A 27,417-nucleotide genomic window follows, 5' to 3' on the forward strand; every position below is an offset into this window, starting at 1 on the left:
AGGTCATGTTGTCCGAATGGACGAAAACACTCTGAAAGTGTTCGATGCAGTACCCGCCGGAGGAAGCCGAGGAAGGCGAAGGCCTCCACTCCGTTGGAGGGACCAGGTGGAGAGCGACCTGGTTACACTTGGAACCTCCAACTGATGATACGATAAATGATACGAAGGCTGCTATATATATTTCTGGCCTAATTTTTAATTTTAGTTCATCGATGCATTCTTGTCGCGATAATCCACGTCGAAAGTTGTGAAAAATGATCGCACGAAAATTTTCACGAGTTAATTCCATTTTTTGCCCGAGATGAATTTTTAATTCCCTGTAAATAAAACAATTCACGATTAAATGACAAAACGTTCTGAGCGATGTTATGCTAAAAAATGTCAAACTTTCCAATGGAAATGTCAGATTGTTACTCAAAACTTTAAACGCGTTTTTCTCGGAACCGTGTTTTCAATGTCGGTTATCAAATTTTCTCGAAAACTACTCAACCGATATTGATGAAATTTTGAACAGGTGTTCAAGACACAATTTAATCGTGCTTGAACGAAGAATTTTTTTTTTTTTTTCAATTACAACTATTAAAAAAAAAACAAAATGTCAAGCAAATTTGTCCGAAATTTTTATTTTTTTTTTTGGAAAAATGTCTGCCAAAATTCCAGTTTTCACTTTTTTTGCCTTTCCTTCGTTCAAGCACGAGATTATGGTCTTACCTAAAACACTTATTTTTGTTTCTTCATTTTGGCTGACTACGCGGACGCACCTTTTTTCCGAGGGGTCACCCGAAATGACGTCGCAATTGAGGAGTTTTACTTTTTTTTTTGAAAATTTTAGAAATTATTCTTTAAATATGTATCTATAAGGTAGAAAAAAGTTTGAATTAAATAAATAATTTTTTACATGATAAAAAAATATTGAAAATATACCATTTTTTACGCGACATAACCCATGTAACTCCTTAATCATTGTCGAAGATAAACAAATATGCCGATCCACAGCAATAAAGACTTGTCAATTATGAGCATTGTCCTGCTTTTGTTTCTGCGCCTCCTTGAATACGGAAAATCACATACAAATTAAGTTTCCATTTCTATTTAATTTTTAAAACCGATCCGCGCTCCAACTATTTGTTGGCCTTCATCCGCAAATGCAACAGTTAACAGCATTAATGTAAGTGATATATGTATGTATTTGTCTATAAGTGTGAGCTTACGCAAATTGCGCACGATCGTGGTTGACAATTGAAATTTGCTGTAAAATTAGGCAAACAAAGTGTCGTGTTCAAACAATTAAGGACTGACGGACAAACACTGTAATTGTGGCCACGCAGGCTCACGGATGATCAGTCGAGAGTTTCCGATGGTTACCGCATCTAGACATCATAGCGCGTATGAAGCATCACATAGAAACAATAGCCAATTGCGCGGCATACCAACAACAAAAGCAACATTTTAACTCAAATAAACAATGTGCGTTTTTGGTAAAAACAAATGTTGTTGTGGCTTAGATCGACAGGGTAGTAAAACTTTAGTGTTGCCGTTGCACGGGTTAGACGAAAGTGTTAGCAACGATTTTTAGCTTCAACTCTGTCGTTTCCAAATTGCGCAATAACGATTTGCCAAATTGAACATTTAAATTGCCATTAATGGCTAAAAGCTACAACAGTAAAACGCAAAGCGCAAATGGTTTTGTTTAAGCGATATATGCAACTAATCCTAAAATCCGCTAAAACAAAAGAGTTGAGCAACAAACCGTTTGCTACTTTGGTTCGGCGCTTTAGGCTGCCTGCAGAGTGGACGCTCAAAGCCGAGTCGAAATCTGTTTTCGAGCAACGCTGATCAGTTTTAGGTACCGCAAAGTGGATGCGAGAGTTAGCGCTGAATGTAACGAGTAATTTCTTATTATGGAAGTACATGCGTACTTTTGTTCTTTAATATAAATTAATTGTATAAAATTAATTATATAAAAAAATTAATGAATATGCGTCAATCAGGTTGAATCCAAAGTTAAAAGAAAATGTGAGCGTTTTAAAAAATAATATATATAATAATTACAAATTAAATATAATAAAAAACAAGTAAGGAAGGGCTAAGTTCGGGTGTAACCGAACATTTTATACTCTCGCAATTTATTGATGTAATTTTATAAAGACAACACAATTCGACCCATATATTCGGCATAAAGTTCAATAGAATAACGAAAATCATCATAAATAGTATATGGGGACTGACGTAATTCCTAAACCGATTTCACTCGTTTTCACCACCAAGATACAATATATCGAAGACTATACGATAACTTAATTTAATATTACTTAGAAATAGGTATATAGGATCTGGGGGAAGTTATGACCCGATTTTTACCATTTCAGGTACAGAGAGAAACTGTTATAAGAAAAAAATTCAGAGGGAATGAATTACATTAAAATATCTGAGGGATTTACCTATATTTTCGGTGAAAAATTAACCTTAGGCACTGAGTTCTTCATGTTTTATATCAGGGGCCTTGAAAAGTCATGGTCCGATTTTGACAATTTTTCCACAAGTGATGTCACAGCTCAAATACAGTATTTGTGTAAAGTTTTATTCCGCTAGCTTCATTGGTTCCTTATGAATACATTAAAAAGTGAACGAATCAGATGGAATTCAAAATTGGGTTATATGGGAAGAAGACGTAGTTGTGAACCGATTTCGCCCATATTCCACCCGTGTCATCAGGGTGTCAAGAAAGTGTTATATACCGAATTTCATTGAAATCGGTCGAATAGTTCTTGAGATATGGTTTTAGACCCATAAGTGGGCGACGCCACGCCCATTTTCCATTTTGTAGAAAAATCTCAGTGCAGCTTTCTTCTGCCATTTCTTATGTAAAATTTGGTGTTTCTGACGTTTTTCGTTAGGGAGTTAACCCACTTTTAGTAATTTTCAACCTAACCTTTGTATGGGAGGTGGGCGTGGTTATTATCCGATTTCTTTCATTTTTGGACTGTATAAGGAAATGGCTAAAAGAAACGACTGCAGAAAGTTTGGCTTATATAGCTTTATTGGTTTGCGAGTTATATACAAAAAAACTTATTTGAGGGCGGGGTCACGCCCACTTTTCCAAAAAAATTACATCCAAATGTGCCCCTCCCTAATGGGATCCTATGTTCCAAATTTCATTTTCATAACTTTATTTATGGCTTAGTTATGACACTGTATAGGTTTTCGGTTTCCTCCATTTTGTGGGCGTGGCAGTTAACCGATTTTGCCCATTTTCGAAAGCAACCTCCTCAGGGTGCCAAGGAACATGTGTTCCAAGTTCCATTAAGATATCTTAATTTTTACTCAAGTTATCGCTTGCACGGACAGACGGACAGACGGACAGACGGACGGACAGACATCCGGATTTCAAATCTACTCGTCATCCTGATCATTTATGTATATATAACCCCATATCTAACTCTTATATTTCTTGGTGACACAAACAACCGTTATGTGAACAAAACTATGATACTCTGTGCAACAGGTTGCGAGAGTATAATAATTTTTTAAGTTAATTATTTTTTATTTTTAATTAAAATTAAAAATATAATGATATTAATATATAAATAGCATATAATCACATCATTCAAGTGAATAAATACGTTTCAGCGTATTTCGGCGCCGAAAAACACTTTAAAGCTGTTTTTCTCACTCTGATCAGCTTTACGCTCGGCTTCGGTCAGCTTCCACTCTGCGCTGTCTTCAATTTCGTATGAAAATGTGTGCGCATAGCTTTGAAGCTTTTTTCTCGCATTAACCAGCGTTGCGCTCGGCTCGGCTTTGAGCGTCCACTCTGCAGGTACCCTAAGGGTACATATATAGGCTGGACGTGTTGACAAGCCATTTCCCCGATGTGTGAGGCTCATGCGCGTCGAAGTAAGTGAGTGAGCGTATATTTAACAAGTCCGCAAATCAATTACGACGACGCACAAGCGATTTTCCAAATTGCTGTGATCACCTCTTCCATTTTCTGTTTTTTTGGACAATGGGTTGACATGGAAATTTGCATGACATTGCGCCGATTGCGGAGCCCTGCCGAAAACTCGAAAAGGCGCTCGCCCACTGATTCAGCTCTTACCGCTGCATATGTACCTGATAATCCGCATCACAATAAGCCAGCGCTGTTTCTCCTCGCCGCTAAGTAAAACGAACTACACATTGAGGCTGCCCAGCTTCTCCTGTAACCACCACTAAACACCAATGCATCGTGTGTGGTATTAACGTTGGCTCTCATGTTGTTGTGATTATTGTCTCTCGTGTTACTACATTTCGTCTTGAATGCGGACGTTGTACCGCGTGCTTAGGAAAAGTGAATGTTACCTCATGTTGTTATTGCTATTATCCCATTATTTCACTCTATTGGGATTTTATTATTATTGCTTCTATTTACTTTTTATGTTACTCAGTTAAATTCTGTATTAGCTTTGTTTGTTGAATACTTTGGATATTAGACGTTGTAGTTAAATATAATATTAAAAAATAGGATTAATTTATTACTTAAAAATCATTAACAAAAAACAAACTGTTCATTGTACCTATGTATACATTTTGATCTTAAATTTTACGAATAAATATAATAAATAAAAGGACAAAATTAATTAAAGGCAAAAATTATACTAATAGTCAAAAACATATGAGATCGAGTATAGTTTTATAACCACAAATTGCTGATGACCACTTCTCAATAATATCATGACTGTCAATTATACACAAATTGTTTATTTATGCAAATGTCATTAAAAGCAAATTTTGTGCACACTCGAGTCTAACTCGATCACATTCAATGCGATCGGGTTTAGAGTTCTAGTTCATTAATGAACGAGAACTCGGCACTCTGTTAAAACAAACATGTATATGTCGGCGCACCCTAATGGTGTGTTGATATTGGTATGCGTGTGTGAGTGTACGTGTATACAGTTTAGAATTTTATTAGAAGACTAATTATTACATCAGCCGTTAATTGTGCTGTGATTGGTTGTCTGCATGTTGTCACTTCAAGAAGTACCGATTTAGCGGGGCGACAGCGTGGTGTCGCTATCGACGAGCGTGGTTCGGTGGTAAGCACGAAAGGAAGAAAACGACGTAGAGTCAGTCGTCTTGAGGACTTGACATAGTGAAGTTGTGTTAATAATTAATATTGTAAAGTGCATTTAAAATATTGTGAAGTGTGAAACCGAAACCTGCTGCGCTACAACGATGTCTAACGAAGAAATTGATATTCCGACATCAGTGGAATCTGTCCCTCTGTCTCAAGCATTGGATGGACCATGACGAACTATGATGGAGTTGCAGAACCAAAATTTAATTGAATTTTCGGGCCATAAGAACAACGGTACCAGAGCAAATCAGTGCAACTGACTTAATCCAGACAAAGCAGGCGCCAACGCTTCATCGTGGTGTAATACGGCTGAAATAATCCTACAAGAAAACGTATTAAAAGGCAGTGCGTTGGTTGTGGCTTTAAGTTCAGCAATGGAGGGAAGCGCTTCGCAATGGCTTTCGCAAGTGTGCTACGCTGATAGTACCTGCCCTGAGTTTAAAGAATTGTTTATACAATGCTTCGACACTATAGAAACACCAGCCGCTATGTTTCTTAATATGCTATCAAATCGACAGACTGATAGCGAAAATCTGGCAATCCATGCAAGTCGCATGGTTACGGAACTAACAACGAAGTGGCGCCAAATGGAAACTGAAGAGATTGCTGTGTCTGTGACCCTTGCGTTGTTGGCAAGCTTCGATAGCCGATTGCAGCGTTTAAGTTTCACATCAACTATGCGAACTAGAGGCGATTTACAGTCTGAATTAAAAGCGTTCACTTTCAACAAAAGGAAAAGTGGTGTTATGGAGCAAAAGTCCGAAATTTATTTTAAACGGCAGAAACAATCATCAATAGAGTGTCATTTTTGCGGAAAATTGGGCCATAAAATGTTTGAATGCAGATTAAGAAAACAACAGAATCACTTTGCGAGCGACAAAGCACGACATGGCAAACACGATGGTCACCGTGAAAAATCAAATGTAACTTGCTACAAGTGCGGAGAATTGGGTCACCCAATGTACAAAGAAGGAAGTTGATAAGAACACGGCATTCAATCGGGAAAAGCGAGTGGAACAGTGCAGCGTTGCAAAACCTAAAGGATGCTTGAACCACAGAGACCAAATTTTTGAAATCACCTTTGATTCCGGATCGGAATGTTCGTTAATGAAAGAAAAGCTAAGTATACAATTTTCTGGTAAAAGATTCAATAACATTGTTATGCCAAAAGGTGTAGACAGTAATGGAATATGTAGTACTGTACAAATATTAAGTAACGTGAAAATTGACGATAATTGTATTGAAATTTTGTTTTATGTAATAGGCGATGATGATATGCAAAATGACATTGTCATTGGCCGTGAAATACTTAATCAGGGTTTTAATATTGTTATCAAACCAATTTAAAATTTCAAGAACTAAATTGGTTAATTTATGTACTGGCAGTGAGCCAGCCGATATTAATACTGAGCTTGAGGGAGAAGACAAAATAAAACTACATTCATTGTTAGCAAAGTACTCAAATTCATTTATAACTGATATCCCAAGTACAAAAGTCAGAATTGGTGAAATGAAAATTAGATTAATTGATCCAACAAAAACTGTACAAAGAAGGCAATATCGTTTAAGTCCTTGTGAGCGAGATTTAGTTCGACAAAAAATTAATGAATTACTAAAATGTAAGATAATTAGGCCAAGCTTTTCACCTTATGCTAGCCCTATATTATTGGCTAAAAATGGTTCAGACAGGCTTTGTGTTGACTATAGAGAGCTAAATTCAAATACAGTCGCTGATAAATACCCGTTACCACTTATACAAGATCAAATAAATAGACTTGGAGGAGCTAAATACTTTACATGTCTAGATATGGCCAGTGGATATTATCAAATACCTTAACATTCAGCGTCTATTGAGTATACGGCGTTTGTAACGCCAGATGATGGCCAATACGAATTTTTACCTATGCCATTCGGGCTCAGAAACGCACCTTCGGTTTTTCAACGATTAGTAATGCAGGTACTAGGGGATCTCGCAAATTCCTTTGTTATCGTCTATATGTACGATATCATGATAGTTGCCTCAACAAAATGCGAGACGTTAGAAAGATTACAGACTGTTCTAAATGTTTTAACAGAGGCTGAGTTTTCATTCAACCTTACAAAGTGTTCTTTTCTAAAAACATCGGTTCAATATTTGGGTTACAATGTAAGTGCTGGTGAAATTCGTCCAAACACACAGAAAATTGTAGCGTTGACTGCTCTTCCGCCTCCACAGTCAATCACTTCACTCAGACAATTTATAGGGTTTGCGTCTTACTTCCGACAGTTTATTAAGAGATTTTCACAATTAATGAAACCGTTATACTTCTTAACTGCAGACAAAAATAAATTTATTTGGAAAACGGTACATGAACAGATACGGAGAAAGGTCATTGCAATTCTTAGTGAAAAACCAGTTCTTGTTATCTTTGACCCAATTTATCCAATCGAATTGCATACAGACGAAAGTTGTACGCAGAATCAAGATATCACTCGTTTGAGTTGGAAACCTTAGCTGTTGTAAACTCCATTAAACATTTTCGACATTATTTGTTGGGCAGGAACTTTATTGTTTATACTGACTGCAACTCACTTAAAGCGTCAAAAAATAAACAAGATTTAACCCCCAGAGCACAACGCTGGTGGGCGTATTTGCAATCATTCACATTCGATATTCAGTATAGAGAAGGGAAAAGAATGGCACATGTTGACTTTTTATAGAGAAATCCTTCTTTAACAAAGTCTACTTCGGTCACAAAATTAGTCAATGAGAAGAGAGTAAATTTATCTGAAATTTCAAGCAACTGGCTTATTGCCGAACAGCGTCGAGATTCGGACTTAGTCGAAATTGTAAAAAAATGAAAAGAGTTTTCTCTGCCTGAAGATATTGAGAAAACCTATGAACTGAGGGCGGGAGTTCTTTATCGAAAAATACAGAGAAATGGCAGAACACGTTGTTTACCAGTGGTGCCACGAGCTTTCAGATGGTCTGTTATAAACCAAGTTCATGAGTCAATAATGCATTTAGGTTTTGATTAGACATTGGATAAAACTTACGACTTTTACTGGTTTGACAATATGTCAAAATATGTTAAAAAATTTGTTGACAACTGCATCACTTGCAAAATGTCAAAATCCACCTCAGGGAAAATACTGGCTGAATTGCATCCAATACCAAAAATCACTGCTCCTTGGCACACTATCCACATCGATATTACAGGAAAATTAAGTGGCAAGAGTGACCAGAAGGAGTATGTTATTGTTCAGGTAGACGCGTTTACCAAATACGTCTATCTTAGTCATAGCCTTAAATTATACAGTGAGAGTTGCATAAAAGCCGTTCAATCCGCTGTTTCATTGTTTGGAGTACCAAACCGAATAATAGCTGACCAGGGAAGGTGTTTTACAGGCGCAAAGTTCAGTCAATTCTGTTCAGATCAGAAAATAAACTTGTAGAGGTGCAATTGGCAATCAATTGTACAACCAACCGCATTACGAAAACAAGTCGTTTAGAAATGTTGTTGGGAAAGGTAGCACGCCCATTAAGATTACTTCCACCTAGTGACATAGAAAATGTTGTTGATCTGCCAAACGTAAGAGCGCAAGCTGCAAAGAATGTGTTAGCCACTGCAGTTTATGATAAAAAACGATTTGATAAAAATAAGGCAAAAGTAGTTAGACACAAAGTTGGGGATTTTGTGTTACTTAAAAGTGAAGAAAGACATCAGACCAAGTTAAGTCCGAAATGCAAGGGGCCTTTTGAAATAGGAGATGTTCTAGAAGGTGACAGGTACATTTTGAAATATTTAACAAATAAAAGGAACTATAAATATGCACATGAAGATTTAAGAAAGTTACCAGGGGCGCAAGTGCCCGAGGATGTTGTTGCAAGTACTAAAGAAAAAGATTTTGTATTAGTTAAGAAGGAAACAGAAACATGAAAATGTAATTTGCCAATGGCAATTTGTATAAATTTTTATAAGTTGATTGAATAATAACTTAGAATTTTTGTTAAAATTGCACGAGGTCGTGTAATGGTCAGGATGGCCGTGTCGGCGCACCCTAATGGTGTGTGGATATTGGTATGCGTGTGTGAGTGTATGTGTATACAGTTTAGAATTTCATTAGAAGACTAAGTTCTTCATTATTGCATCAGCCGTTAATTGTGCTGTGATTGGTTGTCTGCATGTTGTCACTCCAAGAAGTACAGATTTAGCGGGGAGACAGCGTGGCGCCGCTATCATCGAATGTGGTTGTCTGCATGTCGTTTCTTCAAGAAGTACCGTTTTAGCGGGGCGACAGCGTTGTGTCGCTATCGTCGAGCGTGGTTCGGTGGTAAGCACAAAAGGAAGAAAACGACGTAGAATCAGTCGTCTTGAGGACTTGACATAGTGAAGTTGTGTTAATAATTAATATTGTAAAGTGCAATCAAAATATTGTGAAGTGTGAAACCGAAACTCGCTGCGCTACAACGATGTCTAACGAAGACATTGATATTCCGACATATGCTTATGCTTCGAGTGTCTCGAACAGCACGTTCGTCTTGAACTCGTCTCCTAGTGATCAATACATGTATTCATACTGAAAATTTTGATCAAACAAAATCAAAGTGTGCATTCGAGTGTGCACGAAAATGATGTACCCGTTGCTCTCTGGTTCAGATGCTATCAGGTCACCTACTCAGTTACAATTCCTCTAGTGCCGAACACTGGTTCAGATGCTATCAACACATCAGCAAAAGACTGTAGAATTTCAGAAATGTTAGGCCATCTGTTTCGATATTTCTCTGGAGTCAAGTCATCTGGTTTCACTGAGGCCTGCAAATAGCAAATTATAGTTTAGGAGTTGTTTGCTTACTGGCGCCAGTCGTGATGTTTCAGAGAGCGTACGAATATTCCATGTTCCGAACCTGGCACTATTTTTCATGATAAAAGTCTAGGTGGTTGTTTGCTTTATCCGAGGGTTATTTATTATGGTTTCGTTGATAGGGGTTTAAGAATGACAAGTTATCAATCTAAGTATTTTGTGATTAACTTCAATATTAAACTTCTCTAGTCAGCACTATAGCTAGGGATTATGACCTGTTGAGTGTGTTGTTTTGTCTAACATTCTCACTGGAGCATTGCAGTGCCTATGGAGTCGTAAATTATTATGCAACCGTAGCAAAACAAAGCGGAGCCACCCTTTTCGGTGTTCAGTTGAGTAATTTACTAGGCAGTAGCTACAACAAACACAAATTTGAACGCTTCAGTTCTCTAATTTTTGTTTTGTTGCTGCTGTTGTTTATGATGCCCGATATGCTATGGTAGTCAAAACCAGGTTAATTGAATTTCAGGCAGCATCTTGCTCTGCAAACACCATTCACCGTACACTTTATATATTGTCACCATACAACAAAAGTCGCTGGAGCCTTCACTGCAATCACTTTATTGTGGGTATTTATTTTCTTAGTTCTCCAGATTTTATCTCCCGATTTCACTGCCAATAATAGACTTGGCATAGACCAGACTTAGAGTGACTGCATCACCTAGCCGAATTGGCTATGCCACGCGTAACGTGAACTAGCAAATTACTTTTGGCCGTTCGTAGCATGACACTTTGTGTATGTATGTGATTGGCGTTGCAACCGTTTAGCCGGTTATAGCCGAATCGACGATAGTGCGCCACCTGTCTCTCTCCTTCGCAGTTCGGCGCCAGTTGGAGATCCCAAGTGTAACCAGGTCGCTCTCCACCTGGTCCCTCCAACGGAGTGGAGGCCTTCCCCTTCCTCGGCTTCCTCCGGCGGGTACTGCATCGAACACTTTCAGGGCTGGAGTGTTTTCGTCCATTCGGACAACATGACCTAGCCAGCGTAGCCGCTGTCTTTTTATTCGCTGAACTATGTCAATGTCGTCGTATAACTCGTACAGCTCATCGTTCCATCGTCTGCGGTATTCGCCGTTGCCAATGTTCTGAGGACCATAAATCTTGCGCAAAATTTTCCTCTCGAAAACTCCTAGTGTCGTCTCATCTGATGTTGATATCGTCCAAGCTTCTGCACCGTAAAGCAGGACGGGAATGATAAGCGACTTGTAGAGCTTGATTTTGGTTCGTCGAGAGAGGACTTTACTGTTCAATTGCCTACTCAGTCCAAAGTAGCACCTGTTGGCAAGAGTTATTCTGCGCTGGATTTCGAGGCTGACATTGTTCGTGTTGTTGATGCTGGTTCCCAGGTATACGAAATTATCTACGACCTCGAAGTTATGACTGTCAACAGTGACGTGGGAGCCAAGACGCGAATGCGCCGACTGTTTGTTTGATGACAGGAGATATTTCGTCTTGTCCTCATTCACCTCCAGACCCATTCGCTTCGCCTCCTTATCCATGCGGGAAAAAGCAGAACAAACGGCGCGGTTGTTGCTTCCGATGATATCAATATCATCGGCGTACGCCAGGAGCTGTACACTCTTGTAGAAGATTGTACCTTCTCGGTTTAGCTCTGCAGCTCTTATAATTTTTTCCAGCATCAGGTTAAAGAAGTCGCACGATAGTGAGCCACCTTGTCTGAAACCTCGTTTGGTATCGAACGGCTCGGAGAGGTCCTTCCCAATCATGACGGAGCTTTTGGTGTTGCTCAACGTCAATTTACACAGCCGTATTAGTTTTGCGGGGATACCAAATTCAGACATCGCGGCGTAAAGGCAACTCCTTTTCGTGCTGTCGAAAGCAGCTTTAAAATCGACAAAAAGGTGGTGTGTGTCGATCCTCTTTTCTCGGGTCTTTTCCAAGATTTGGCGCATGGTGAATATCTGGTCAGTTGTCGATTTTCCAGGTCTAAAGCCACACTGATAAGGTCCAATCAGTTTGTTGACGGTGGGCTTTAGTCTTTCACACAATACGCTCGATAGAACCTTGTATGCGATATTTAGGAGGCTGATCCCACGGTAATTGGCGCAGATTGTGGGATCTCCCTTTTTATGGATTGGGCAGAGCACACTGAGATTCCAATCGTCAGGCATGCTTTCTTCCGACCATATTCTGCAAAGAAGCTGATGCATGCACCTTATCAGTTCTTCGCCGCCGTATTTGAATAGTTCTGCCGGTAATCTATCGGCCCCCGCTGCTTTGTTGTTCTTCAAGCGGGTAATTGCTATTCGAATTTCTTCATGGTCGGGTAATGGAACATCTGTTCCATCGTCATCGATTGGGGGATCGGGTTCGCCATCTCCTGGTGTTGTACTCTCACTGCCATTCAGCAGGTCGGAGAAGTGTTCCCTCCATAATCCCAGTATGCCCTGGACATTGGTTACCAGATTACCACCTTGGTCTCTACATGAGGATGCTCCGGTCTTGAAACCTTCGTTAAGTCGCTTCATTTTTTCATAAAATTTTCGAGCATTCCCTCTGTCTGCCAGCTTCTCAAGCTCTTCGTACTCACGCATTTCGGCCTCTTTCTTTTTTTGTCTGCAAATGCGTCTCGCTTCCCTCTTCAGCTCTCGGTATCTATCCCATCCCGCACGTGTTGTGGTCGTTTGCAATGTTGCGAGGTAGGCAGTATGTTTTCTCTCCGCTGCGAGACGGCACTCCTCATCGTACCAGCTTGTTTTTTGTCGTTGCCGAAAACCAATTGTTTCGGCTGCAGCGGTACGCAGTGAGTTTGAGATGCCGTTCCACAGTTCCCTTATACCGAGATGCTGATGAGTGCTCTCAGAGAGCAGGAGTGCAAGTCGAGTAGAGTATTTCGTGGCTGTCTGTTGCGATTGCAGCTTTTCGACGTCGAACCTTCCTTGTGTTTGTTGACGGGCATTCTTTGCTGCACAGAGGCGGGTGCGTATCTTCGCTGCGACCAGATAATGGTCCGAGTCTATATTTGGTCCTCGGAGCGTACGCACGTCTAAAACACAGGAGACATGTCTTCCGTCTATCACAACGTGATCGATTTGGTTCCGCGTGTTTCGATCAGGAGACAGCCAAGTAGCTTGATGTATTTTCTTATGCTGGAATCTGGTACTACAGACGACCATATTTCGGGCCCCAGCGAAGTCGATCAGCCTCAGGCCGTTTGGCGATGTTTCGTCATGGAGGCTGAATTTTCCGACTGTTGTCCCAAAGACACCTTCTTTACCCACCCTGGCGTTAAAATCACCAAGCACGACTTTTACATCGTGGCGGGGGCAGCGCTCATAGGTGCGTTCTAGGCGCTCATAGAAAGCATCTTTGGTCACATCGCCCTTCTCTTCCGTTGGGGCGTGGGCGCAAATCAGCGATATGTTGAAGAACCTCGCTTTGATGCGGATTGTGGCTAGACGTTCATCCACCGGGGTGAATGCCAGGACTCTGCGACGGAGTCTCTCTCCCACCACAAATCCAACACCAAATTTGCGCTCCTTTATATGGCCGCTGTAGTAGATGTCACAAGGACCCACCTTCTTCCGTCCTTTTCCCGTCCATCGCACTTCTTGGATGGCGGTGATGCCAGCCTTGAGTCGTATGAGGATATCAACCAGCTGGGCAGAGGCACCTTCCCAATTAAAGGTCCGGACATTCCAGGTGCATGCCCTTATATCATTATCCTTAAAACGTTTGCAGGGGTCGTCATCAAAAGGGGGGTGTCTCATCCGAGGCTTTCGTAGATTTTTCATTGGGGGGTGTTTTTATGTGGTGGGTCCCAAACCCTACGCACAACCGCATAAGCGGGCTTCGCCTTCTCACTTTAGCTCGCCTTCAAACGGATGTCTGTTGGCTACCCAGAGGATACTTGGTCTAAAACCGGAAGTCGTGAGCTGCTTGAACCATGTGGAGAAGAATCGTTTCTGGCCACTCCCAAGTGAGTGACAATCAAAAACTTTCCTCACTTGCGTGAACTTCTACACTTGATCCCATCCTCCTACACTTTACTGTGTTGCAATTCATGCGGCAGTTCATAGTTTTAGTGCAGCTTGGCCCGACTCAGCTCCACTCAGCACATCTCAATTATGGTCGTGCGCAACTGCATGCATTTGAAAAGCCACTCTAATCATTTAAGTCGGTTGGTGTTTAAGACCCCGTCGAATTGCGAAGGTATAAATGTTCGGTTACACCCGAACTTAGCCCTTCCTTACTTGTTTGGTTTATTATCATTTATTTTTGTATTGAGTTGGTTTCGAATTCACTTAGAATGCTGATCGAAATGATTTTAGTTTTTTTGTTTCTCCAGTGATCGTAAAATTAAATCAGTAATCGTAAGTGACTATTCAATCAACATGTGCTTTATGCGAATATTGAGTTGTTTTTGTTCTAATAACTGATAAGTTTTCACTTATGCATGGCTTTTTACCCTTATTTTTCTACTAGAGACAAGTTTGAGAATTTGAAAATGTAAGAATAAACTTTGAGAATTCGTTTTTATATCTAGGCAATTCACAAGCTTTGTTGTATGTCTTATGTCATATTTTAATATTCTTAAAAATACGACACTTGTGAGCACCCTTAACTGTTGTATGTCATATTTTGTCATATTTCTACACTTAATCATAGCGATTTTTGGTGAGGCCAAAACCAGATATATGTCCGTATTTTCCATGTATATACAATGTGCGGTATAAATCGGTTGAGAAGTGTTCGGGCAGAAGGGCACGAGCAAAACCGACCACTGACCGACCCAAAAAAACCGGTTCTTCACAGAAAACCGACTACCCACTCGTCGAAGTTTTGCCCCAAAACGCCCCAAAGCCCCACCCACACTGCCACGAGTGTGTTCCAAAAAAAAACCGGTTCCAAAAAGTAACCGGTTACTGCAGTACTAGGCATATGCCGCGAAAAACCGAAAATATTCGGCAGCAAGTGCCCCTACCCACTTGCTGCCGAATAATAAACAAGTAAGGAAGGGCTAAGTTCGGGTGTAACCGAACATTTTATACTCTCGCAATTTATTTATTTAACTTTATATTAATAATACAAAATTTGACCCATAATATTAGGTTAGAAATTCTATTAGGTACGTTCTTTTCACAAACCACTTATATATAGCCTTTTCCATCCTATGATATTCGCCTTTGTTTAACGATTGTCGTCTCAATGTGCCAGCATGTGTACCTTTAACACTTCTTATCACTTTCTGGCATTTTTTTTAAATTGTGCAAACACTCGATTTTGGAATACCATATTTCAAAGAGATTTCTTTCAGGGTTTTCCCCTTTTTATTGTCGTCAATTTACCAAGCAAAGCCGTTTTCAAATTGAAGGCATTTTTAAATAATTTATGCGATATCCTCACTTTACCACTTTGAACTTACAACTGATATTTCGCGCAATGAAGCGTGCATAAAAAAATAGAATTCGTTAAAAAAAATAGCTCAATAATAACAAGAACTAACGGGTATTTAACTGCCTGCATTGTTTTTTGTTGTAATACAACCAAAACCAAATGCAAACGCCATACATTCGTAATATCGAGTTCATCCAATTTCCAGCTTTCGTTATATAGAGTCATCAATGTATTGAAAAATAGCGTTCGTTATATTGAACATTCGTTATATCGGCGTTCGTTATACTGGAGCACCACTGTATGTATTATATAGCCAACATTGAACTGATAAAATATTTAATTACTATTAATACAAAAGGAATATGATATTTATATATTTTAAATTAAATATTAATAAAAATATTTTTTGCAAGTAACTTCAAATAACTTCATATGCAATTCTATATGTACAATGTTATGAATTGTACAATTAATTAATACATATTCGCAAAATAATTATCATATCAGCAGATACGATTGCATATATGTAAAAGTAAATACATATATATAAGCCAAAAGGCTAACATGGGGCTATACAATCAATGTAAACGTCTGAGCATATTTGTCATTTAATGCTCAGCAATGTTAATGTGACGCTGTTAAAATTTCTCCTTCCGTGTTGGCTGTGGTGAGACTGGCTCATAGTGCTTTGTTAGATTTTGACAATTCACACGCTGGTCCGCAATAGGACCTTCTCTATATTATACTTTCTTTGGGGTATTGTAAATATTCGTTTTACGTTTCACGTGTTTACTCGCGTGTTTGGGGTTCTTTATTGCGTCACGTAACAGGAAGTTAAAACCCATAAAAGGTAACTGTAAACGAATGGCGTAATCTTGTATTCTATAATTCTTGGCAGTGCACATCAGCATCAATCATCCATATTTTGCAGTCAGTTTAGTTTTATGTTTTTCCTTCTTGTCCGTCTTGTCATATGGTTTTGTGTTTACCTATCCTTTAGCGGATTGCTGTTCAGCTGTAACATGTTGCAACACTATCCTGCTGCCGAATTACTGTTGCTGCAGTGGCGAAACATGAAATTTTGCTGCAGGGATTTCTTCACTTGCCATTTTTATAACACCAACGAAGTAAAAGAGTTTGCAACACCTCTTGATGGACAGACAGTGACCAGTTTGAGGCACGTTCAGCGCTTGGCTTTGCTGTTAATACACTTGGGGCAATTGTAAATCTATTATTCTTAACGCTTCGATGGTTATTTAAGACACTTCCGCTTATCCACAGGCTGTGTATTTATATTGGTATTTTTATTGTTTTTATTATTGGATTCATATAATATAATAACATAATATGTATAATGTTGCATTGCAAATCAAACAACTATTACATCAACTGCTGCTCGCTATAACAGAATGTGGAGTTCGTTGTATATTTTACTTCTCCACAATTTCTCGCTAAAACAGCTTCCGAGCAGCCATTAGTGTGTAGTGCGGTTCTTCTTAAGGTAATAGTAATGCTGATGAGATTATTCTCCATTCATAGGAGAATGGATGAATGGTTCTTCGGAACCTACGGTATGTTTTCTTTGTAGAGAGCAAATTATATGCGTTTAGTAGTGATGAGCGATATTTCACTACCGGAGATTTTTCCACTGTTATTGAATCGCAACGGCGATCAATTTTGGTAAATAGCAGTGAATTACAATCGCAATAGCAGTTCAGTAATTCTAATTCGAACACTGTCCAGTGGCAATAGTAGTTGGAAAAGTAGCAATCACAGTTCAGTACCAATTTTCGATAACTTTGGGTGCTATGATTATAAAAGCGTTAAGTGTACCCAAAATATATTAATTAGTTAATTGTGATTACAAAAGCAGGTAAATGTTGGATATTGTTAAAATTAATAAATATGAAAATGTAAAACATTAAAAAAAGTGTGGAGTACGAATTCTCATAAATTCGTTTTTTTGTAGCGATCGCAATAACAATATAAAATCACAGTGATTCAAAAATAGCAATATCGCTCATCACTAGCGTTAAGGCATTCTATCTAAGACCTTTTAAATATTTTATATTTGTCTCTAATTACAGTTGAACTTTCCTAACTCGAATCTCATCAATTCACAAAAACTTCGAGTTAGAGTTCAATCCATAAGTGTAATATAATATTTTTTGTTCGCCTCCAAACGATATATGGACTCAAATGCTGCCTAGATAGTTAAATTTTAAATTTTGTATTATGCCCTGGTCAAAAAGTTCGATTTATGGAAGGAAATTTGTATGAAATTTGACTCCTCTTGCCAATTCAAGAGTTCGAGTTATGGTTAACTTCGAGTTTAGGAAGTTTGAGTTATGGAAGGAAATTTGATAGCTAAACGCTATTATCAGTTTCAGAGTTCGAGTTATGGAAGTTCAACTATATTTATTTAAGATTTTAAATAACAGTTTAATCAGAAAAAGTATTTCTTTTGGATTATTATACACAAGTTCTGAAGGGAAATGAAAAATTGTGCCAACTAACACAATAGAATATGGTAGCAAAGTGAATTCGTCTACTGAAAATAGTTAAGCAGTTTTTATCTCATAAATAGTAGACTTGACGAGCTCGAACCGCCATGAAAATTTTTTTTTTTTTTTATATAATTCTTTATTTATTGAATCTGCTCTTTGGAGCCTAACAATAAGTTATAAAATCTTAATTCTAATTAAAACTAGACAAGCTCAACCAATTGATTGAGTTGTTTTGGTGAAACGTTGCTCCTCAGTGTGCTGGCATATCTCTTCTTTTTAGACGTGATTGATTACAAGAATGTAATAAAGCATTAGCCAATGGGTTTGGGTGATCGCGGAGTTTGGACAAATATTTATTTCTGCTGTTCTCTACTTCTTTCTTTACCATGAGAATACCAAGATCTTTATGGATATTTTCATTACGCATATACCATGGTGAGCACGTGATTGTTCTAAGCATTTTTGATTGGAATCTCTGAATTATATCGATATTGGTTGCACAGGTCGTACCCCACAGTTGGATGCCGTACATCCAAATCGGCTTTATGACCGCGTTGTATAATAGAACTTTGTTGTATAGGCTAAGTTTTGAATTTTTATTTAAAAGCCAATTTAAATGTGCTGCTCTTATCTTCATGCAGGTTATTTTGCTCGATATGTGTTTTCTCCACGTGAGCCTTCTATCCAAGTGAATACCAAGATATGTTACTTCAGTCGCTTGGGGTACTAAAATATTGTTCATTTTAACTGCCGGACACGTTTTTGGTCTTAGAGAAAATGTAACATGCTTGCACTTCTGTTCGTTTACATTTATACGCCAGTTTGCTAGCCATTCTTCGACAAAAATCAAATGCGCTCCTAATACTTTTGATGCTATAATTGGGCATTTGTTTCGGCTCACTAAAGCTGTGTCATCCGCAAAAGTTTATGTCAAAATATTACTAGCTGTTGGAAGGTCTGCTGTATATATTATGTATAGAGTTGGCCCTAAAACACTGCCCTGAGGTACACCAGCTCTTATTGGTCGTTCTTCAGATATGAAGTCTCCTACTTTGACAGAAAGCTTTCTATTTTTTAAATAAGACTCCAAGGTTTTATGCATTTCGAGAGGTAAGCTTTTTTTAATCTTATATAAAAGCCCGTCATGCCACACTTTATCGAACGCCTGAGCCACATCTAGAAATATAGCAGAACAGTACTCTCTATACTCGAACGCCCTTCTGATTTCGTTAGTAATTCTATTTACTTGTTCTACAGTGCCATGTTTTGCACGAAAACCGAATTGGTGCGTTGGTATTACATTATTTTCATGGAGGAAAGGAGACATCTTTGATAGTAACACTTTATCAAATATTTTAGAAAGACAGGGTAGAAGACTGATTGGTCTGTATGAAGATGGCTGTGTCAAGTCTTTACCTGGTTTCTCTATCATGATGATCTGCGACTTTTTCCATGAACTTGGATAGTACCCGAAACTGAGAATAGCGTTAAAGAGCAAGGAGAGTACTGTTAAAGCAATATTTGGTAACTCAATTAGCATTTTTGGAGTAATTTTATCGTGTCCTGCCGACTTTTTAGGATTCAGCTCTTTTATGATTTTAATAATTTCAGAAGATGACGTTTGAATAGACCCAAGCGACTCGTTAGCGCTATTGGAGATGATTGGCAGCTTAAAGCTGTTCTTTGGGCAATTAGGTTGAAATACCTTTTCTAGGTGATTTGCGAAACAATTTGCCTTATCCTCGTCACTTCGTGCCCAGTTTCCACCCAAGCCTCTTATAGGCAGGTTGGAGTCGACTGGAGGCTTCATTGACTTTTGGGCTTTCCAAAGAGAATTTCCTTTGTTTGAATTTGGACACAGTTTCTTTATATAATTGTGAGTGTGGTATTCTTCCTCACGTTTAAGCGCTGTTTTTAGTTTTCGTACAGCATATTTTAGTTGCAGCTGAGTAGAAGGGGAGCGATTTAACTGCCATTCACGTCTAGCTCGCCTTTTTTCATTTACAAGCTTTTCTATTTCATTATTAGTGAGTTTTCTGCGGATAATCGGTTTATTGCTTATGTTTGGTGTTGCTATGACAGCTGCATTTGATATTACATCATTAAATTCTCTTATACTTTCATCAATATCTCTTACTGTATCTATTTTTACATCAATATTAATGTGGCTACTCACATATTTTTTGTATTTTAACCAGTTCGTTTTGTGAGATGTTAGACCCACCTTTGGCTCAACGAATATGGGTTCTTCACACAACTTTATTAGTACAGGTGAATGATCTGAAGATAAGTCTGTACATGTATCAACTGTCACAAGTGATCTATCTATATTTTTGGTTACAGCGAAATCAATTAAATCTGGTATTTTGTTACGATCACTGGGCCAGTATGTAGGCTTACCAGGAGATATTATATCAAGGTTATTGTGGTTCATAATGGTTTGGTACAACTGGCGTCCTTTCGGATTATTAAGACGTGACCCCCAGTACATGTGTTTTGCATTATAATCTCCACCTGCTAGAAATCTATGACCTAGCGTTCCAAAGAAGTCTTTAAATTCGCTATCTGTAATTTTAAAACGAGGTGGGCAGTATATAGCCGATAGATTTAAATCACAACCCCGATTTTTTAACGATATTGTTGTAGCTTGTAACTGTGCTGTAGCATGAGAACCCAGAGTAAAGTGGTTTAACCGATTTCTAACCAATACTGCCGTTCCGCCATGTGCTTTTCCATCCGGGTGATTTGTAACATACAGTCTAAATCCCGGTATTTTAAAATTGTTTTTGTTTGTCAGATGAGTCTCTGATATTAACATTACATCTATATTTTTTTCAGACAGAAATCTAATAATCTCTAGTTTATGTTGGTTAACACCGTTAGCGTTCCATATACAAATGTTTAGAATGCTCATTTTTTACTTAATAAAGTTTGCAGCATTTGGTTTTGTGATTTCTGTTTGAATTACTGGATAATGTGTTCTATTGGCTACTCTATAACGCATAGCCAATCGATGTTAGCTAAAGAAAACTTATCGAGCCTCGAAGTGTTCAACTTTATCAATTACATTGGATATATGTACACAAATTGTACACAAAATCAATATGCTGCTCTGAGCCTTTTACCCCTAAAAGACTACAAAGAAAACAAATTTACTCGAAAAATAGTGAAATAAACAAATGTATCCCAAGCCGCAGACAGCTAGAGTAGGCACATCTATGTGATGAAAGACTGGAAAGCAAAATCAACACAAGTTGTTGCTGGAAACTTTAGCTTTTCGCGCAGAACACTCCAACTACTTGACGCACCACCATTTAAGAATATCTACAACATTTTCTTGAAATTTATTTTGGTTCTATTTTTTCGACGCAAATGAGTTGCAAAGCCTGCAACCAGTGGTTGCTACTCGTTTATTAAGAAAATAACACATTTACATGTACATATAGATGATGAAAGACAGTGCGCTTACAAGAATAAAAGCAAAAGCAATAAAAACAAATTTTGACTTTTTTACACTCTCGAAACAAAAATTGCTAAGAGAGTATTATAGTTTTGTTCACATAACGGTTGTTTGTAAGTCATAAAACTAGACGAGTTAGATATAGGGTTATATATATCAAAATTATCAGGGTGGCGAGACGAGTCAAAATCCGAATGTCTGTCTGTCCGTCCGTCCATCCGTCCGTGCAACGGATGACTTGAGTAAAAATAGAGATATCTTGACGAAACTTAGTACACATGTTCCTTGGGACCGCCACGCCCACAAAATGGCCATAAATAAAGTTACAAAAATAAAATTTGGTACAAAGTATCGCCCTAGTAAGGACCATATTTGGATGTATTTATTTTATTGTATACATCTCGCAAACCAGTAAAGCGATATAAACCAAACTATCTGCAGTCGGTTCCCTTACGTGCACCACCATACACCATGAAAATATTTCGTTAACTCACTAACGAAAAATGACAGAAACACTAAATTTTACAGAAGAAATAGCAGAAAGAATCTGCACTCAGATTTTTTTACAAAATGAAAAATGGGCGAGGCATCGCCCACTTATGATTCAAAAACCATATCTCAGGAACTACTCGACAGATTTCAATGAAATTCGGCATATAATATTTTCTTGGCACCCTAATGACACGTGTGGAAAATCGATGAAATCGGTTCACAACCACGACAATTTCCTATATAACTCAATTTTGAATTCCATCTTATTCTTTCAATTTATAATATATACATAAGGAACCAATGAAGATAGCGGAATAAAACTTTACACAAATACTGCACTTATGGAAAAATTTTCGAAATCTGACTATAACTTTTCAAGGCCCCGGATATCGAACACGATGAACTCAACTCCTAAGGGTATTTTTTCACCAAAAATATCGGTAAATCTCTCAATATCTTAATTTAATTAAGAGAAAATCTTTTTCTTCTAATAGCGTGTCTCTGTACCAAAAATGGTTAAAATCGGGTCATAACTTCCCCTAGTTCTCATATACCTAATTAAAGGATTTTCAAAAATATGATGGGCATGATAGCTTATAAATCGGTTAATATGTGAAATATCTTAGCCAAATTAAGTGAGCATAATGTATGTTGGTGATGAAAATGGGTGAAATCGGTTCAGGAATTACCTTAGCCAATATACCACATTGGATGATTTTCGTTTTTCTATTGGACTTTATTCCGAATATATGGTTCAAATTGTGTGTTATCTTAAAAAAAATATAGCAATAAATTGCGAGAGTATGTAATATTCGGTTGCATCCGAACTTGTATTTTGTTCACAAACAAATCTGCACATATTAGCGCACCTGGACTTTCTTAGTCACAAAAAGTGAGAATAGAAGAAATGTGTGTGGGAATCTTTGTGCTACGTTAAACTAATGCAGTACCGAAAATAAAACAAATTATCGTTTACCTAAGAGCGTTAAAACTTTCTGCATCCGCCCACCGATAATTTAATGGCTCAATTTGTAATCAAAAACACTGTAAAACAGCATCCTTCTCTGCTGCAGCACTTGCGCCAGTCTTTATTGTTTTCAGTTGGGAAATGTGATACATATGTGGAAATATATTTATGTGGGCACATACATACATATGTATGTGCACTTAAGCCTCCTCTTCAATGCAAATCCGCTTTTTCAATATTTACCTACTTAATTAGGAGCAGCCTCATAAGCGAACTTTTTGCTTTACTCAGCCTGTTTTGGCTTGAGTTGCAGAAATAACCACATTTAGTGCCTTTAAAACTTCACTTATCTTCCAAATTGCGTATGAGAGGATGCAATTATTCTTGCATTTACTGGAGCTCCGCATTTCCATTGGCAGACGGTGCAAGTCACAGTTCTCAGTCGAGAACTCAAAAAATAAATTACTGAGAAATATTAATACGAACTTTTTAAATTAATAAATCATCATGTGAACACGATTTCCGTATGTTTACAAATAATTATTACATCTAAGAAAGCTTTCTTATGTCCTTTGGCATCATATGGAAGTACAAAACCTAATTAACACCGAAAATGTTACCTACTTTAAGTTAGTTTGAAATATTTCCGTGAAAATATTAACACTTAAAAAATATTAAGACTAAAGTGCTAAACACATAGACGACTACAAGCGACGAGCGACATTTGTCAAATATTAAAATACACTCGTTCTTATGGGCGCAGTTTTTTAGACAACAGCACGACATCGCTACAAATTGGTTTAAGTCTTCGCTGTCGCCAAATTCGAAATGTTCAGAGAGCGTGTAATATAGAGAAGGTTCATGGTGTGCCGATTGTCAAAATGGTCCTTTTTTCGCAGGGGTACTCGCCGCTATGAGCCAGTCTCACCACAGAAATCTATAAGCCAGTTTCACCACACATTTAACAGCGGCGCGCTCGGAAATAGCAGAAATGAGCATTTTCTGTCTTAAATGAGAAAAATTATGTTAATTTCAATGTTAATAACTGTACGCTTACAGTTTCACCTATGTACAATGCGCAAACGACTCTGTATATGATTTCGTTTATATTTTATATCAAAATAAATACGTACATACATATGTATGTAAAAAATTATGAATTATTCCATAAAATGCTTTAAGTATCTAATAAATTAATTATTTTATATACATATGCTAAAATACAATGTAATTATATATTATATATATATGTACATATGTATATTTATTTTCTTTGGTTATTAAAATTGTCTATAATATACCAAAAGAGTAAACATTCGCGCATAATTTGTAATTGTAAACAAAATCAATTTGTTTGTAAATTTGTTTACATGCATATGTGCATAAATATGTACATATGTGCCTCATGGTTTGTTGTAAAATCTTCGTTGTCACGGACAACGAATGGTCGCAAATTGTGATTTTTTGTTCTCAAGTCAATACAGTGTCGCACGTTCGAAGGGAAGAGGTTCAGGTCTTAGGGAGGGATCACTTGAAACGCCTCTGTAAAGCTCGATGTGTCGAAAGATTGATGGCCGCCTGCGCGACACCAAAGCGACGCAACATTGCGTTATTGGTAGAAAATCGGCTTGTCGTAAATATGTATGAATATATATGAGCATGCAAACATATCTACATAATTTTTTGCGAGACTTTGATCAGAATTTGTGCTGAAAAATATTTAAAATCGACTCAAGGGCTATGTTACCATTTTTGTACCTAGGTTTTTGCGATGTTGCAAATTTTCCTTCTGGAGGGAACATTAGAAAAATCTTCAATTTATGATTTTTGTCATCGTCGCGAAAAGGCGTTTGTGGACATGGCATGCGCGGGGGATGTGTATGGTGTTGCTTTTATGAATGAAGCAACTTTGCCAATTGAATGTGCGCTTGCGTTCATGAATGAAAATGTTTTTGTTGTATTTACTACAAAATTTGGCTTCGTTGATTGGCTGCCATATTGACTTGTGATGCTGCTTATGCGTTTGAGGCGCTTGTTGTTTTTGTAGAAAATGCTTTTGATTTTTTGTGATGGTTGACAAACTTACGCATATGCGAATGTAAGTTTGTGTATGCATTACTTGTTCGTCAATGACATTCAAACATATTTATGTACATATATGCATATGTAACAATGGGTGCATATGACCTTCACTGATAAGTGATAACGAGACAATTCGAATTTTGAATATATGTATGTAGATATATACAAGATTCACATAATGAAATATGTATTTAATTTTAGTATTGTAAGAAATGCATTTAATATAAAAATATAAACATTAAGTAGGTATATTATTTTAAAAAATATGCCTCTGAAATCGCATAATTTATTTGAATTGAATAAATTTTGCATGCAGTCATAAATAAATATCATATTAGCATATATGATTGCATATAAATGTATCAATATACATAGATATAAGCAAACGGGCTAACATTCCGATATAATAGAAATGTAAATCTCTGAGCATATTTTTCATTTAATGCTCTGCAATGTTAACGTGACGCTGTTAAAATTTCTCCTTCCGTGTTGGCTGTGGTGAGACTGGCTCATAGTGTTTTGTTAGCTTTTGACAATTCACACGCTGGTCCGCAATTGGACCTTCTCTATATCACACGTTCTCTGCTTGAAAGCGATATTTGTAATCAGCTGTCGCTACGTCGTATCATCGTCTTTGTGTTCAACACTTTATTAAGACACACTACATTTTTTTGTCATACAAGTTTTTAAAATAGTTTTAAATAGCGTTTTAATGAACCTGAAAAAATTGTAGACATGATTAATATGATCTATGTAGCGATATGTAGTCGGGGCATATAAGTATATGAAAGCTTTTGTACGAATAATTATCTCCTCGAAAACACGTTTTTATAAATGATATTTATTCTTAAATTAATAAAAATTTAACTGAAATTATTCACTTCAGTAAAACGCTTTATATTTTCCTTTCTTTCAGGTAAGCTCACTTTCATGAAGTCACCGCTGATTTAGATAAATAATGATTAAATAAACTAAGCTTATAGCGTTTTTAGACAGGAGCTAATTGATCCATTTACCGGCCTCTGCTCGATTTAAACGCTTATTAAGATCAATTTACCATACAAAATAAAATCCACATTCATTTTTAATTGAATTTTAATCGACTTGAAAATCAAATGCAACTCTGCGACAAAGACGAACGATATATGTCCTTTGTCTACGATTGGCTGAATTTTTTGATAAAAAAAGCTACGGTAGATGTCGCTGCTGAAAAATATTAAATAGCTGATGAAACTTACTATTCTTATGAAAAGCAAAAACAACAAGTAAGGAAGGGCTAAGTTCGGATGTAACCGAACATTTTATACTCTCGGAATTTATTGAAGAAATTTTATTTACATAACACACAAATTTACCTATAAATTCGGCATAAAGTTTAACAGAATCACGAAAATCATCATAAATAGTATATGAGGCTGAGGTAATTCCTGAACCGATTTCATTCATTTTCATCAGCAAGGTGCACTATATCCAAGACTTAATTGTGCTAAGATATCTCACATATTAACCAATACATACATGCGGAATAAAGCCCACCGCATTTTTTAAAAACCTATTTTTAGTATATTATACTATATTTTAATAATTTTTGGAACAGAACACTATTAGAAGAAAACATAGAAAAGATTTACCCATATTTTCGGTTAAAATTTACCCTTAGGCACTGAGTTCAACATTATCGATATCCGGGGCTTCGAAAAGTTATAGTACGATTTTGACAACTTTTTCACAAGTGATGCCACAGATCATATACAGTATTTGTGTAAAGTTTTATTTCGCTATCTTCATTGGTTCCTTATGTACATATATATTATAAAGTGAAGGAATCAGATGGAATTTAAAACTGAGTTATTTAGGAAGTTGTGGTTATGAACTGATTTCATCCATTTTCCACACGTGTCATCAGGGTGTCAAGAAAATATTATATACCGAGTTTCATTGAAATCTGTCGAGTACTTCCTGAGATATAGTTTTTGACCCATAAGTGGGCGATGCCTCGCCCATTTTCCATTTTGTAAAAAATTTGAGTGCAGCTTCTTTAGTGTTTCTGACGTTTTTCGTTAGTGAGTTAACCCACTTTTAGTAATTTTCAACCTAACATTTGTATGGGAGGTGGGCGTGGTTATTATCCGATTTCAACTATTTTGTGGTGGGTACGTAAGAGACTCGACTGCAGAAAGTTTGGTTTATAGTTTATATAGAAGTTATACTTCTTAGTGATATTCCAAAAATGCATATCATTTTGTATGAAAGAAAACTAGCAAGAGGGAAAGGACAAAAATATGGTGGAGTGACCAACACTTTCTTAAATACACATTTTATAAATTTATTATGCACATTTTATAAAGCAAAGTCCAAATCAATTATCATTTCTGGGTTCTGACGGATTGATATCTATAATATTTACAATTGGATTATGATAACTAAAATACGATATGAAATGTCTTACATCTACTATTTTATCTATATTTCTCGCGAATACCGCATCAATAGTCGTATACCTCCTTTTGTCGTAGGATCATTTCTTCCATTGATCATTTCTAATGAAAATTTCTCTCTGAGGAATGCCAGTAATGGTTCAGCTTCT

At 37.3% G+C, this 27,417-nt stretch overlaps 1 protein-coding gene across 7 annotated transcripts in view; it reads left to right on the top strand.

The window, feature by feature from the left end:
• The window catches only part of LOC128919867 (uncharacterized), a 107,774-nt gene that overhangs the window by 52,994 nt on the left and 27,363 nt on the right, over nucleotides 1–27,417 (top strand). The window contains exon 3 of one of the 7 annotated variants that reach the window (XM_054225404.1): nucleotides 25,747–26,095. The exons of the other annotated variants lie outside the window; for them this stretch is intronic. The gene's annotated coding sequence lies outside the window, so the exon portion shown is untranslated. The remainder of the gene's footprint in view (nucleotides 1–25,746; nucleotides 26,096–27,417) is intronic. 7 annotated transcript variants of the gene reach the window in all.

This window comes from Zeugodacus cucurbitae, chromosome 2 (genome assembly GCF_028554725.1).
Source record: "Zeugodacus cucurbitae isolate PBARC_wt_2022May chromosome 2, idZeuCucr1.2, whole genome shotgun sequence".
NCBI classification, from domain to species: Eukaryota; Metazoa; Arthropoda; class Insecta; order Diptera; family Tephritidae; genus Zeugodacus; species Zeugodacus cucurbitae.